The sequence below is a fragment of the Microtus pennsylvanicus genome, chromosome 1, assembly GCF_037038515.1.
Source record: "Microtus pennsylvanicus isolate mMicPen1 chromosome 1, mMicPen1.hap1, whole genome shotgun sequence".
NCBI classification, from domain to species: Eukaryota; Metazoa; Chordata; class Mammalia; order Rodentia; family Cricetidae; genus Microtus; species Microtus pennsylvanicus.
Window position 1 is genome coordinate 180,737,836 of NC_134579.1, and position 13,403 is coordinate 180,751,238.

Consider the following 13,403-nt stretch of genomic DNA (forward strand, 5'->3'; position numbering starts at 1 on the left):
GACATTTTGTGATTTGGAATGCATTAAATTATTACCTTGGAATTCCTTTTTCTATTAAAAACTCAGTTACAGAAAGCACAAGTTATTAGGTCAAAGAATTTTCATTGAGACAGACAATGAAAGAAGTGTGAGAGAACATTTCTTCCCTCTCCTTGCCTATGTTATTCTTCTTATAGTAACATAGGAGACTATTAGAGTTCATCAATCAGATAAGCTCCATGTTTCTAAGTGGCGGCATGGGGGTGGGCAGGGACTTTGCCGCTGAGTGGTGTCAAGTACCCCACTGGATTAAGTGGTGAGATGATAAGTAAGAATTGGGGGAAAATCAGTAAAAATGTTCTTTTGTTGCTGTTCGCTATTTTTTTTTCTTTGAGTTTTATCACGGCTCTTCAAAGGAAGAAGCATATGACATAATGAGAGACATTACTTTGCAATGCAATTGTTACTATGACAGCAAGGGTCTTTCGGTTGAGGACTTCACTTGAGTTGTCTGCAATAACTAAGCTGACCTTTCAGAACCAGAATCCATTTTCTTTGCTTTCAATTTTCTTTAGTAGTGGCCTACATTATCCTTGGGATGTAGTTCTCATTATTAACTATTAACAAATAACTTCCAAGCTGCAATTCCTTAACAGTTTCCAGTGGCTACTCAGAGACTTTTAGCTATGCAATTTAGTCATTGAAATGTATAAATGCTTACTTAATCTTATGCTAAGACAGCTGCAAGGGTCAGGAATTTAGAAAGCTTTGACTTCTGATGTGAGAAACAAAGTGAGAAGAGAAAGTTCATGATGACATTTGGTCTTCGAGAGAAAAGGGCATAGGCTACACCCAGGAAGGTCGACTCAGGAAAACCAGCCAGACCTGAGGGAAACCCACAACCTGAGACTATATGCTGTGTGGATCCTTCCTACAGTCTGTGTATTTATTATGCCTCTAAGCTTACATAGCTGTAAAGTTGAAAGCATGCAGTGACATTTGGTGTCTTATATCTATAAGAGGAGAACTTGAGCTCTCATGAAGTAAATATCCTAAAGGAGTCTAGGTTTTGTAGTTTAAAACTACTTTTGTTCGTGGTATCACATTGTATTTCTTCTCTGATCCTCAAGCATACTGGGATAACAGGGTCTCAATTAATTACTTATTTTATGATTAAAGGAAACTTTTAAAATGTTATAGTTTGAGTTAGAACCAAAAAACTCAAGAATAAAAGAAACTTTGCTAATACAAATAAAAAAGCGCATGGTCTTGGATACATCTGTAGTTAGTGAGAATATGGACTATTTACATAGAAGTTAAAAATTTGTGTAAATGACAGAAGATGAGTATAAATCTTAGAATGAACACACTGTCTTCTGTACCCTGTAATAAGGAAAGTGAAAATTTTCACTGCTTTTGCACTTACTGAGGCAAGGATAGGGAATAAACGTTATCTCACACTCTCTTTATTGTCTAACTGGTATTTTTATTCTATCCCAATGATAATTCTTTGACCTAATAACTTGTGCTTTCTATAACTGAGTTTTTAATACAAAAAAAAAGAATTGAAAATGAAGAATAATCTAATGTATTTTAAATAAAATGTTATTATGTATTACACAATGTTTAAAATGAACAGATTTTTCCCTAAATCTTTCAAAATATCTAGAAGACTTTTAAGATAACTGACTGTATTAATATGGGGTATTTTACAATTATAAGGATGAAATATACCACATCTGATTTCTTGTTTCACTTTGATTTCATTTCATAAACAAATACGAGCCAGTGGAAGACACGGGATGAACGGCAGTGAAAGAGACACTTGATGCTTTACTTTTGCAGTTAGGTATTTAAATTTCAAAAGAAACACTCAATTAAAGTTTGTTTGACTTATTTTAAAGCAAGTAGCTACCAACCAACATGAATTTATCCTATCAAGAAACTTTATAAAGTAGAGTTGTTCTTTTGTGTTGTTTCATGATGCCGTTATTCTGAGAATAATAATCTTTTTTAAATGATTTAAATTTTATGCAGATTTCTGAATTCCTCAAGATGTTGTGTTGTAAACATTGACAAAGCATTTTATTTTTTCATAAGTACAAGATGCTTTTCTAACAGCTTTTCATTTTCAGTATCATATTGTCTAAATGAAGTGGGGTTTTTTTTGTATTTGCCTTATTATTCTATATTTGCCAGTAATTGGAAGTGGACTGTGAATGTCCTTCATTATGTTTGAAATGTCAAGAATGCTTAAATACATTACAAATTGAGCTTTTCTTTCTCATCATTCAAGTATTGCTATTCAGGGTAAAAACTGGCTATAACTAACAGTCAAAATTCACATTAGAATGCCATTTCAAAGACAATGTCATTTTTATAGTAGAAAACTGAGAAATTTGAATTTGATTTACTAAAATAGATCAGAGGAATTCAATCGTTATTTCCTAATATGACATGACTTTAGAATTACAAAAGAACATCATTATGTTGGTCATATTTATAAGGATGGTTAAGGTTTAATTGAAGCCTTTTAATTTTTAAAAATATGCTTAATGGATACTAATTCTGAAAGTGGAATTTAATGCCTAGTATAAGAACTCAATATTTCATATTGCAATGGTTTTAGTATGTCAAAGTAAACTTCATTTTAACTTATGAACTACATACATTTCATTCTTATAGAGTATACTATTATAATAATATTATATGCTTATATCTTTACCTTAAGGTTTATTCCTGTAGCATGAAATACCTCATTTAATTTAAATGTCCCACATTTTCAACATGTAAATAGTTTCAAGATACTTTATTCCATCCAGAACAGAAACAGTTTAAAAGATGTGGCCACTTTTCTCATTGATCATCAAGGAAGAATAACATCGTATATCATAGCTCATATAGTAGGGAAAGCATTTATATTAAACCAATACAAATATCAAATACATTTCTTGGTTATTTTATTGAACATGTAAACAAGAACTTCAAAGGAATCCACTTTTTTCTTTATTAAAAAAATATTAGCAAAATTAGCACCAAAGATTCCAATCTGAATTCTATAGTAGAAACTGCTCGAAATACATCTGTTCTGCTATAAAACTACTTGTTATATATATATATATATATATATATATATATATATATATATATATATATATAATTTTTTCTATGACAAAATACCAACAAAAATGACTTAGGACTGAATTTATTTTATAACTTTCAGATATATCCTTGTAGTAAGGGAGTGGCAAGCTGTGTCCTGGCTACCCGGCTAGTTTAATCCCCGAAATAATCACACAGAAGTTGTATTAATTAAATTACTGCCTGGCCATTAGCTCTAGCCTCTTATTGGCTAACTTTCACATCTTGATCTAACCCATTTCTAATAATATGTGTGTCACCATGAGGTCGTAGCTTACCGGGAGAGATTCTAATTTACGTCCCTCTCGGGCTGCAAATTCATGGCATCTGCCTGACTCTGCTCTTCTTCCCAGCATCTAGTTCTGTCTTTTCTGCCTACCTAAGTTTCTGCCCTATCAAAAGACTGAGGCAATCTCTTTATTCAACCAATGAAAGCAACACATCCTATATACCATATCCTGTGGTAAGTCAGTCTGGGAACTCAAGGCAGAAACCTTAAGTCTAGAGCTGAAAAGAGACCATGAAATAATGCTGCTTACTAGCTTGTTCATTATTCCTTTCTCAGTTGTGGCTTTTTGTTTCTTTGTTTGTTTGTTTCTTTTTACATGGCTCTGGTCCCATGCACTACCCACAGCCATCATCAAGAACACAATCATTAGGTGTGTCCACAGGCCATTCTGATGGAAGAAATTCCTAAATTGAGGCTCCCTCTTCTGAGTTACTCTAGTTTGTGTCATGTTCACAAACTGACCAACATACATTTTCAACTTTAATTTTCTCTTTGATCATTTTATAGCACAAAATTCAAAGGAAAAAGAAAACTAATAATACCATACACAAAAAGCAATTAACGAACATTGAAAATATTGGTTCTAGCATTTTTTTGTTTCCTTTTGAGATTGTAATTTCAATGTAGCATTTCTTCCTTCCCTTTCTTCCCTCCTCAATTTTCTTCATATCCACATCCTCTTCTTTCATTAATTGTAGACACATGCATATATGTATTTCAGTATAATGGTTCTAACCTTAATAAGGCTAAATAGAAGAGACTATAGACTACATAATCTTCATGTCTTCAGCTGCTTGGGTTTATTCTATAGCTCATATATGGTGAACATTGTCTCAATAAACATAAAAGCATATCTGCATCTTAAAGATATTGACTTCATATATCCATATATATACATACACACATATATTCTTCTTTTCTCATGTGTGTGTGTTCAGTAGTTAAATTGTTGATTCACATAGTAGTTTTATTATAATTTTTAGAAAAAAATCCCTACACTTTCCATAACACTGTATTAATATAAATTTCCACCAACAGCATGTAAGGGTTTCTTTTCCCACAGCCTCATTATTACTTGTTATCATTTATCTTTTAGTTAAAAGTCTTCACAGATGAATGAGAAGATGTCTGATTCTGGATTTGATTTAAATTTCCATGGTGATTTCTGTGATGAACGTTTCCCACATACCTGTTTGTCATTTGTGTATTTTATTTTGAAAAATGTGCCTTACCCATTAATATTGGGTTTTCGTGGATTTCTTTTTAGCTCTTGCAATTCCTTACATACGACAAATATTAATTCCTTGTCACACGCATAGTTATAAGGCAGTCCTTTTTGTATTTTACAGACTGTCTGTATACTTGCTGACTGTTTAGTTTGGGTGCAGAATCAGCACTTCAGTTTGATGTAATCCTTTATTTTTGCTTTTACATCTTGAATTTCTGGGTTTCATCGAGAAAACCCTTGCATGTAACTTTTTCACTGCCTCTTCCTTAAAAGTCTTCTTTTTCTTGAAATACTATTGGAAGATAGTTCAGCCTATTTGTACCTCCATTCCCTTTGTTTTGATCTTTTTTTTCACATCTTTCAGATTACTTGTTTTTTTTTTTCCTGGGACTTAAATCTTGCCTATTCGAATGTGAAGTGATTTTTATATTCTTAGTTAATAATATTTTGAGAACACAGCATAGACAGAATTGACCAGAAAAATTCTAGAATACCGCTTAGAATTAAGAGTACAAAAGAAAAATCTGTGTAGAGTTCATTACTCCACTACCAACATTGCCTTTATTTTTAAGCATCCATAAAACTATGGGAAATGAAAGCCAAATGAATGTGTAATTCTTAATATGGCTGACTTGATTTCATTTTCTCAGTTTTAGTAAGTAGACAATTATTGCATGCCACTGATATCAGAAGGAGTTTGCTAAAATGTGTACAAAAATTTTCTGTGAATGTAAATTCATTGCAAAATCAAGTTTAAAATGATCAACTCTGCAATACTGAAAGATTATATCTCAGAGAGATAACATGAATTTTCATTGATAATACTCATCAGTATACAGTTTGTTTCAGAGTCTAATAGTGAGGCAAAGGTGTAATACATGAAAAAAGTTTCAAGACAGAACAGGCCTTCAGAATAATTTAGTCTAAAATCATCACAATGCCCATGGGAGTCAATGAAAAGTTAAGAATACTAATCAGCTTTATATCTAGATCTTCAATTCACTCCCAAGCACCCTCAAGTACATGTGTGAGAGGGAAAATTTGCAGTCCAGAATAGGTTATAATCATTTTCTATGAATGAACTCTATTTTATCTTTGTTCTATCCATCTCTTCAGCACTTGGAACTATTGTAACTTTTATTTCCTTAGCCTTCTCTTTGTGTTTTATTTTCTACTTTCTTTTTCTATATGTTAGTTTCCTTTATTATTTTAGGGTTATGTTTGAACCTATGGCCTTGTGTGTATTAGGAAAACTTTGTTCCTTTCAGTTACATCCCCTATCCCTTTCCAGATTGCCGTCTGATGATGCTCACAATGGTTAATTTGATGTATTATCTTAGTGAGGTAAGATAACAGCCAATCTAGCTATTTTAAGACGGTAATTTTCAATCAGGAAACTGATTAAAGTGAATCATCTCCAGGATGTGGATGTGATGGGCCTTTGTCAGCTAATTGAAAGTCTTAAGTAAGATGTCTAAAACCACTTGAAGTAGGAATTTTATTGTCATGCTCCTTTATACTCAGTGCTTTAACAAATTTTCCTAAATACCTAGTCTGCCTACAAGTGTTGCAAACTTTGGACTTGGCAAGCATTAATATTTTCAAGAAGCAGGTCTTTAAAATTAACCCATCTCAAGATAGGTAGATAAATAGATAGATAATAGATAGATAGACAGACAGACAGACAGACAGACAGACAGACAGATAGATAGATAGATAGATAGATAGATAGATAGATAGATAGATAGCTGATACATAGATACTAGATGCTAGATAGAGAGCTATATACTTTCATTTCCAATAAGATTGTTGGTTCTGGATTCTTTCGAGAATTCAGATTAAATCAACAATTTTCCTCCCATTTCCAAATCTTTCTCTGATGTAGTCTGTATTCAAAGGACTCATATCCATGATTGACCTACTTTGTGTGTTTATTTTCAATTAAGCTTTATATAAGTGTTTTAGAGATAACTTGCCCCATGGGTGATTGGTGAATGTTCTTTGAAAAGCATTGTCTATCTGAATAAAAAAATTGAAAATAACTGGACTAAGAGATTAACACCTTCTTAAAAACAAACAGAAGGGCTCGATCCTGTGATAATGCAAGGCAGCAATACAAAGTCTTCTCCAAGAAAAAAATAAATAAAAAATAAAAAAAACCAAAAAAAACAAAGTCTTCTCCAAAAGTATTTTGTCATAACCTTTGATCCACCAACTGTCATAGATGTGAGTTCTTCATAGCGTCCTTCAAGAAATGTTGTGCTAGTACTAAGTTGACAACTCCACGATCTGTGCCACCATTTGTTTTTTCCACATTCTTATGTATACCATTTCATATAGTTGATTTACTTGTGGAAACCAAACTTAGCTTCCTGCCAAACAAGAAGCAAAAACTTCATGAGGTTCAGTCTCCATAGTGACTTTTATATGAGTGATATCAACCAATGCCCAAGTCCTCTGCATGCTTCTAGTTCAGGACTCTGAGCAAAGTATGAAGAAATCATAGGAAAGGTCAGGTGTGGTGGTGTACACAGCATTCTAGAGGCAGAGCCAGATGAATCTCTGTGAGTTGAGGCCAGCCTCACCTACATAGAGAGTTCAAGGAAAGTCGGGGTAATGTAGAAGAGACCCTTTCTCAAAAGCCAGAGATAGAAAGACACACACACACACACAAAGAGAGAGAGAGAGAGAGAGAGAGAGAGAGAGAGAGAGAGAGAGAGAGAGAGAGAGAGCTCATATTTTAAAAGATAGAAATAAATGAACATTTATCCCTTGTTCTCGGGTTTACTGAAATTACTACATTTACCATTTGGAGTGTTGATAGTTAGGTTCCCTTAGTGATGCAGATGTTCAAATTTTGCATCTGTTCTCTAGTCACTAACTTTTTGGTATGGTAAACATCTCCACTTCTCTGCTCTTCAGGTTAAAGGTTGATAGGAGTTGCCAGTCTGAGCTATGCTTTCAGTGCTCCACCATAACTCTGCTCAGACATTCATAAATATTTTATTCTTTAAGATCATGAATTCACATATTTGAATGACTGGACAGCATTATACACTGAGCCAGATCAAAATTAACCTTACTAACTCTTAAAATCTATTCTCATTCCAAAAGTCAATTTTTACCCAAGTCAGATAAGAGGTTTAGCAATTATATGGAGCCCTAACACCTAATTGCCATTCAGAGATAATGGGGAAAGCATGGAGCCTTGTTAAGAGACACCTGGCTTCAAGTTACAATTATGCCATTTTTAGATCTACATGATCATAGACAATTTCCTTGATTTCTCTGATCTTCTTTCTAAAATTATTGCATCATATTCAATTCCTGGACTTGTTTTGACTGTATGCGTATCCCTTTAGAATTAAAGCACATTTTCCTCCTTCAGCAGTAGCCTCCTGAGTGTTTTTCTTCTAAACCCTCAAAATTATTTATCATCAATTAAACTTTTATAAAGTATACTGATCTAAAGTTGAATAAATCCCATGTATCATAGAATCAACGGAATAAAACAGAGACTAAATTCTTGTTTTATAAGTTTATGGTTTGTACTTCACAGAAAATATGTTACAGAAAACCTGAGGTGACCAAGTTCTTTGGTTTAAAGGAATTGTGAATAATGTATTGGTAGATCCTATAGAACCTTTCCTACAATGTATCCTATGGTAAATTCATACTAATTTTATATGATGCTCCTTTTCCTTCTGTATCTACATAAATCTAACTACATATTCTTTCTAACCTGGAATAGATCTTTTGCTACTGCATAACCTGACTCATTCATAGCTGAGCTAATCCCAACTAATGTAGCCATTGTGATATATTCAACTCACTTTTCTATTTCATACAAAATGGTTCATAGTTGTTCAGAGAAAACTGACATCTCAGTAGACATCATTAACTGTACTTTCACACTGCAATGGCTATTATCAAAAAGCAAAACCATGTAGACTTCAATCTGTTATTAAGACAGTTTATTACCAATCTACCACCTGGGGAAAAAACAAATGAAAAAGAGATATGTAAGAAGAATTGCCAAAACGGACTCCAGTTTCTACTTAAATTCAGATTCCATGGTTCCTAAGTTAGGAAGTGAAGACATGAAAGTCATAACATATTAATTGTTTGGTCATGATCATGTAAGTGATTAATGACAGAGATGAGATTCGTTTGCATTCTGGTCTTATGTCTAGAGTTTTCTGATCTACATACATGTTACAAAGTTATAATATTTTATAATGATAAGATCAAAATTAATACTAATTATATATCAAGGTACAAAGTAAATATATTGCAGCTGCTATTTAAATTGTGTACTTGTACTAAAATACTTAAAAGTAATTAAAGTATAATTTAATTTCTTCCTTCCAGACGTATGCTACAATAGAAAGGTCCTGGTGATTTCACATTAAGTGTCTGTTGTTTGTATAAGAGTATCTTCCCATTCTTCAATGATTAATGATAAACACTAGGGGCTTCAGAGATCTATGGTGAGTTAGATAATCACAATTCTTTATTTAAAAAGGAATGAGATATCTTGTAATTTTGTTTATTTGAGGATTTTAGGAAATAGTTTTTCTACCATTGATAGTGACTGGGGAAATGGAGAAAAACATTGATTGAAGTTATCCTGTTTAATTTTTTTCTTTTTTTGTTTTTGTTTTGCTTTGTTTCAAGACAAGGTTTCTCTGTAGCATTGGTGCCTGTCCTGGAACTAACTCTCATAGACCAGGCTATCCTGGAACTCATAGAGATCTTCCTGACTCTGTCTCCCAAGTGCTGGAGTGAAAGGTGTGTGCCACCACCGCCCAGCTCCTGTTTAATTTCTAAGGACTCTCTTTTTTCTTTTTTTTTGTTTTTTTTGTTTTTTTTTTTAATTTATTTATTTATTAAAGATTTCTGTCTCTTCCCCGCCACCGCCTCCCATTTCCCTCCCCCTCCCCCAATTAAATCTCCCCCCCAGCCCGAAAGGCAATCAGGGTTCCCTGTCCTGTGGGAAGTCCAAGGAACCCCCACCTCCATCCAGGTCTAGTAAGTTGAGCATCCAACCTGCCTAGGCTCCCACAAAGCCAGTGCGTGCAGTAGGAAATCTCAAGGTCCAAATCAGGAGCAAAAGGAGAGAGAGCACGAGCATGGAACTCAGGACCGCGAGGGGTGCACCCACACACTGAAACAATGGGGATGTTCTATTGGGAACTCACCAAGGCCAGCTGGCCTGGGTCTGGAAAAGCCTGGGATAAAACCGGACTCTCTGAACATAGCGGACAACGAGGACTACTGAGAACTCAAGAACAATGGCAATGGGTTTCTGATTCTAAGGACTCTCTTAAGGTAGAGAAAGCCTGAGCCTTCCAGATAAAGTGTCATCCTTGGAGAAGTGGGTGGAAATGCTACCAACATTGACAGTAAGAAGTTTTTCAAACTAAATCATAAAACCTCCTAGAATGTAATCTTACAAAGTTTATTCTGAGTGAGGAAAATTAATCATTCTCATCTCTCTATTATACTTCAAGGATTAATAAGTCACCCTTTGAATTTGAGGTCCTCTCTGCGCTTGTGAGAACAAAAGTTAAAACACTTAAAAAGAGTCTGAAAATTAATATTATATTTAGGTCCATTTTAAAATCAGTGCTAGTTAAGCAATGTCAAGATTTAAATATATATTGACAACAGTTACCAAAATGATTTATTTAATTGATTACTAGGTAAGATCCTTTTAATGTTTTGTAACCAATATTCCCAAGACCAATCTTTTATAAAGAACAGAACAATGCACATAATTTAATATGCAGTTTCCTTTGCATTCAAATATTCAAAGTAGTAAAAGCTTTGTTGCAGTACAGAAATCATGTGCCAGGGAGAACACAGTAATCAAGAAAAGCAAGGGACAACTTCAAGATACTGAGTGGCCAGAGACAGAAGTACAATGACGTTCCTTATAACAAGTACCTGCTGCAAAACATTACATTCATTTTCAAAGTGCCATGAAAGCACAAAGACTTTTTTATAAAACAAACTTTACAGGTTTAAAGAGTTTTATCTACAAGGTTGACAAGCTTTTAGGTTTCTATTGAAAACATTCTAAGTTGTTTCCAAACTCTTTGAGCAAATGTAATAATCTAGTTTCTATATGAAAAGCACTACTTTAAAACCCTTAAAACTGAAGTATGTTTCCACTTCTACATTGACCCACATTCTACAAAACAAATGGTATACTTCAGTGCCATGTACATGTTTTTCTTTTTCACACAAAGCCATTTTCTTGCAAGTTATTCCTAAGGAAGTTCCAGACCAAAATAGTGCATCAAGAGAACTGGCATAATCAGCGTCACTAAAAACAGCTTGATTAATACTAAATATGTCCTAGTTCTTAATCAATTATGTTAATGAAGTCATACGCAGCACCTCTGAAATGCTTGACAGAGCTACTGAGCTCAGTCTATCTGGATACCCGTGCTTCTTGGGAATTGTTCAGTGCTAGAAGTATCAGAAAGAGGACCCTGCCTCTCTGCACATAAGCAGTTCCTACTTGCTAAAGGCCCACCATCCCAAAATACTGTTATTTTATTCACACAAACATAATATGGAATCCTGGGGTGAATTGTCAAATTAATCATCCTTTAATTGTGACGAAAGATTTGTAGCATCCAATTGTAAAAATGATACATCATTTTCTAGGTGTCAGGGTGAAAGGCAAAACATTTGCTTCTCGGGTGTTTTATAAACTTCTGCCAGGAGATCAATTAGAGTCAAATATTTGAAGAATCTTATTACCAAAGAATGCCTACAGTTATGAATACTGAATTATTTGATTTATGTCCACCTCTTTAGAATCCAATGACACTTATGATGACACTAATATTTATAGGCTGTGGCTTGTCCTGCTAATATTAGGAATGGAGATGATGGCTTGGCAGTTTGTATAAATTATCTGAGTCACTTGAACTACTAATGTCCATAAGTGAAAAATAATAAACATTTTCTTTGCCTCCTTTATTTTGTTTTCAGGGAATGGTGTTTCTGAGTTCTATCTAGTAGATTTGTTCTAAGTCCTTTGTTTAACATGTACTTAAAAATATACAGAGATAGTTGAGATTTTCAAAGTTGGGTTGTTATGTAACTTCCATATATAAACTCTTAACTTACACAAATGAAAAGCAATACAGAAAATGATAGTCTAGAGATTTTGTTTCTTAAAAGTAGGCAAAATAATTGGCTTCTCCAAACCATTTCTGCAACTCTAATTGCATTAGGTAGATGTTTAGATTATTTTAACTAAGCTTAAAGCTTACCACAGATTACAAGTTGAGTATGTCATCATCTATGTCAAGAGATTTATGCTGAAATAGGGTCTCAGTGTAACTATTAAAGATGGAACCTTTTGGGAAGTTGAATGAGCTTATGTATATGTGGGCAAAATGCTCATAGATCTGCCTCCACTACAGAAAGAGGGATTAGAACACGACTTCTTTGCTGTTGGGAACAAGTAGTGAAAGAAATGCTTATAAGATTGTCTTCTGAACCTGTCTTAGCCGAAACCCTAATCTTCAAGCTTCTAGAATTATAAGAGAATAAATTATTATCACTTCAACTACCTAATCTCCTATGTCTTGGTAAAGCTTTTTCTGGCTTATCGGACAACATGGTTGATGAGGCAAACTTATACATCAATATGAAGTGATCCTAATATATTTTTCATCCACAAAGAAGCAATGTCTGGAAGCAAGTGGGAAATGGGTGAATTAAGACATGTTAGTGGACTTAGTAGAGACCATAGTATCTTGTTCTGGTCAGAGTATTCACACTGAAAACTACGTTATGTGGATAACACAAAACACCTTGTAGCTGACAGGAAATGGAAGCAACAGTGCTACATCTTTGGCTAGATTAGTTCTCAAAACACTCAGGAATGTCTCTGAAGAGTATGAACAAGGTACTCATGAACTTCCAATAATACATACATTCTAACAATCACATGAAAGTGTATGTGTGTTTCCTAGTTTAGGATTAAAGTAGTGTTGACTTACAGTTTGCTTAGGGATGTTGTTTAAAATTTGAAAACCATAATTCATTTGATTTGTTTAGCTAACCAAACCAAAATATTTATTTACTATCTAACAGGTTGCTGTAATTTGCACAGGACATGTGACCTTCCCTGTTTTCTGTTGACATTTTTCTGACTCTTAGAAAAAAGTTAGACACTTACCTTGAATGATTTGGTGTTTGTTCAGACTTTGAGAAGTCAGATTGTCAACATAAGTGACATTCTAGTCACTCGGAATGCAATCTTTGGCCAAGGGTTTCGAGTCACTCAATTAAATTAATAGGATTCTTAAAAACACATGGTTGTTTAGAACAGATAGGAATTTGACACTCAAATATGTTTCTGGGGGAGCAGCATAAGCCACACTTCATACAAATGCTGAAACTCAGGTCCCAATCTAGACTTACTGAATCAGAAACCATGTTCAAACAGGAGAAGAAGGTTATGTGTCAGTTCTGAGAATTTCTGCTAGGGTAGTCTTGGCTACCACCAAAACACACTGCTTGCATCACAAGACTTCATAAAACTTGATACCAACACTGAAACAAAAAACCTGGACTCTTGATGGTTCCTTCCCCCTGTATGAACAGGCCACTTCTTTGATGAAGTTTTATCAGTGTAAGCCTGGCATGACCATGTGTGGAAACCAGAAGCCATGGGCAGCTATTAGTCAGTGGCGGCAGAATGTGCAAAAGGGGGAGGTGTGTCTGTGCATGAAAAAA

The 13,403-nt window shown here is 34.2% G+C and overlaps 1 protein-coding gene and 1 long non-coding RNA gene across 26 annotated transcripts in view; one reads left to right on the top strand and one right to left on the bottom strand.

Moving 5' to 3' along the window:
- The window catches only part of Trdn (triadin), a 380,261-nt gene that overhangs the window by 204,511 nt on the left and 162,347 nt on the right, over positions 1–13,403 (bottom strand). The gene's annotated exons all lie outside the window — the stretch shown is intronic.
- Positions 1–13,403, top strand: part of LOC142834155 (uncharacterized) — a 41,541-nt gene that overhangs the window by 4,195 nt on the left and 23,943 nt on the right. The gene's annotated exons all lie outside the window — the stretch shown is intronic.